Source organism: Etheostoma spectabile, chromosome 23 (genome assembly GCF_008692095.1).
Source record: "Etheostoma spectabile isolate EspeVRDwgs_2016 chromosome 23, UIUC_Espe_1.0, whole genome shotgun sequence".
In the NCBI taxonomy this organism is placed as follows: Eukaryota; Metazoa; Chordata; class Actinopteri; order Perciformes; family Percidae; genus Etheostoma; species Etheostoma spectabile.
In genome coordinates, this window is record NC_045755.1 from 18,546,850 (window position 1) to 18,550,534 (window position 3,685).

A 3,685-nucleotide genomic window follows, 5' to 3' on the forward strand; every position below is an offset into this window, starting at 1 on the left:
CCCCCCCCCCCCCCCCCCCCACACACACACACACACACACACACACACACACACACTCTCTGCAGCTCCGTCTGTCAGTACGCCAGCAGCATCTAAGCTAACCCAGGCCGGCATCGGAAATGTCATTCGGTGCATTAGCATTTAGCCACACCGCTCTGCTGTCAATCTAGGTTTATCTTTGACACCCCCTATGGTCTCTCACCTTAGCTCCCAGCCCCCCCTCCCCAGTTAGCCATTGTACTAATAAGGCAGGGGAACAGTAGAATTTATCAGGGCTAGACACTGCCACCCTGCCAGCCATTACTCATCCACAGACCACGACATGCCAACAGTGGCTAATTGCTTTCTTTAACATTGGCACATGTGACATTCAGCAGAGTCTTCACTGGAGGAAGATGGGCTTTTCCTCAGAGCAACCATGGTGCTGAGGTCATATAGAGAGATAGAAAATTGCTTTGTGCAGCTCATGTCTACATACATGACATAATACGCATACATAAAAGAAACAATTGACAGTTGTGGGTACAAATCCATACGTAAAACATAACCTAAACTAAAAAGCCTAATGTAGGGTGGGGTATTGTTCTGTTTTTTCCAGATACCGGGCATACTGAACTAATCATTTACGTGGCACTGAAAATAAGGGAACCGAATTAGGGGTGTTGAAATTCATCATTGCATCACTATGCGGAGGCGGATGATTCTGCATCAATGCAGTGACAGACCATGATCGATTTTTGCCTGCTGATGTTGCTTGTTAATTTTCTGGTCGCTGCTTTTTCTAATTTTTTTTAAATATATATATAATATATATATATATATATATATATATATATACCTTGTGTCTGTCTGTGTTCAGACTCCACTAAATTCAGGAAGTGTCTTCTTTTTTAAGAGCAGATAACATAAAAAGGGAGGATAGATAGATAGATAGATAGATAGATAGAATCTGACTGCTTAAATTTGATGATGTAAACCATGTGTAGCAATATATAATAATCTAGATGAGGTAACGCATCGTGATATTTACTGGATTGGAATCGCTGACAGGAGAATAGTAATTAAATTGAATCTTGAGACCAGTGAAGATTTCCACCCCTACAGCAAATATTGGCACCATGTTTTGCCACCCAACCCTAGCCTAGTCATGGGGAATTTGTTTGTAAATCTTGCCTTTATTGAAAGTCTTTGCTCTAAATCAACCTGAGTTGTAGTTGACAATCAGTTACCCTTTTTTGGCCTTTTTAAAAACCATCAACCACAAGTCTGTTGTCACCAGATGAGCTAAAGCATTGGCCATTTGTTTAAATGATTGAAAATACTCATGTGTACTTTCTGCTGACATGCAACCTTTTGTGTTCTGTCCAGCGAAAGTGGAACAAAAAGGATGTGCTGAGGTGACCAGGTGGTACAGTTTAAAAATGATTAATGTTGAAATTTAGTTTGATAAATTGCGGATGTTGTGAAAACGTATGGACCTTCCTTATGGCCGCCAAACAAATAGTCCCCTGGAAACCCCTACCATGGCTTGTTACATATACCTCATATACTTTAAAGTAATAGGTAGGCATAGAGGAATTGGATTTAGGTGGCAAAATTGCACTATAAGCAATTTCCCTTTTGTTGTGAGCAAAGGGGGATTATTCATCAAAGAAATGGTGGATGGTCCAATATCTAACAAAGCTCTTTGTTTTGTTTGGTGGCAAAAGATTAATGAACAGACTGGACTGACATTTCCAGCATGAAGGACATTGATCTGGAGGCCTCCTGAAGATCATCATTGTCCTGTTTACCCTGCAAACAATAGATGACAGTGGGGAAATATGTATGCTATCTCCACACCATACGCACAGTGGCTCTTTGAACACGTACACACATGACACATGACGCGTTCACTAATCCAAAGGGCAAACTCAGAATTGCCTAAGCTACTATATCATTAAGGAGTTCCTTCAGAGCACCTACAGGGATTTTTGTCCCTGTTTTTATGTGTTTCTTTTAAGAAACTAAGAAACTGACTGGCGCCTGCTGATAGGATTTTTTCTCTATCGGTCGAAAGTCAACAAGGACCTAAACTATTTCTTTTGGAAATCAAACACATTCAAGCCAGTCGGTTTCCTGACCTATAGTAAGACAAGAAAACAAGTAACAGAACTTTTTTGAATCTAAATAAGCCCTTGTCTTTATTGGTTGCAAATTTCGGGCAGATAATCTTTTTAGATCCCTTGTTCCTTGGTTTTGGCAACCTGATGAGATTGTTGAGCACATTCTGCTACGATTATCGTCAATGCACATTCTTTTACTTATTTAATATGGGCATCAATATGGCATGTTGTAGCACTGAATTTGTCTTTGTCCAGTTTCATCGTGATTTTTGTAGAATCACTGAAAGAGAGTAAAGACCAACAGTACTGTAGGGCTGCCCCTTGACGGTGGATGAGTTAGATCATCTGTCGACAACCACTCAGTCGACTAAAACTAGTTCAATATGAGACAGTATATTTTTTATATTCCAGCAGGTCAAGCACGCTAAACTGTGTTTCCAAGAGGTTGTCTGAAGATATGAATGGTGATGACATGGCCACCATCCCCACCATCAACATTTAATTAACCCAATTGTGGTAATAATAGATAAATATGTGCTGTCCTGAGAAATTTTAGTTAAACAAGAGGGAATGTTTGGAAGTTTTGATGGCAAGTATTAGATGCACTGCCACACCATGGGGCTTAGTGAATTGATGTCAGCCGTTAATGCTTTTTTTTGTCCATATTGGGTTATCACGAGTGTGTTTCTGACCGGTAACATCAGTGAATGGATCGTACTGAAAGAGGCCAACACACAGCGGCTGTCTGTGGATTGTCCGACTCAGAATCAGAAAAGGGTTTATTATCACAGTAAGTCACACCTACCTTGAATGTGCCTTGGTGAATGGTGCATACATACCCAACCATATTAGACGTGAATAAATACAAATTTTGATGTTGGGTGCAATTTTGATGGAAGAAGAGAGCCAGAAACTGCGGAGGCCGTCTGACCCCCAAGCCAAGTTAATGGCTCTTTGCCCTGTGCCACTCACATTAACATAAACCAATGCTGTCTGATTACCATGCCTAATATGAGCGGATGAAGGCTCACTGTTGCTCCGCCAATCAAAATAATGTCATTATAGTGGAATAAAGGCTGCGGTTGCCAGTAAAGCGAAAAAAAGGGGAGATAGATGAAGGGAAGACGGGGTGTTTTTATTGCCCCCAAGATGCTACTAAGATCCAATCAGCAGGGTGTGACTTACAGTCTGGGAGCCCAGAGCCCATCCACAGCACCTCCCCTCCACTCCAGCTATCGCCTGCACAGACAGTCTGGGGAGCTGGGGGAGCAGCCTCCATAACGAGGAGAAAGGAACCGTACATTAACACGCTGAGAGTACAATGGCTGCTTTTCTGTTCGATTTCTTTTTCTTTTTTTTGCAGTATGAATTAATAAGCGAGTGTGGATATGTATTTGTACTGCAGGACTTTTGCATAGGCAGCTAATATATAGTGTGTGTGTGTGTGTGTGTGTGTGTGTGTGTGTGTGTGTGTGTGTGTGTGTGTGTTGTGTGTGTGTGGGTGTGTGTGTGTGTGTGTGTGTGTGTGTGTGTTTGGAGCCAGCCTCCAGTTATTGCTTTTGAAGTTGTTAATTAAACCC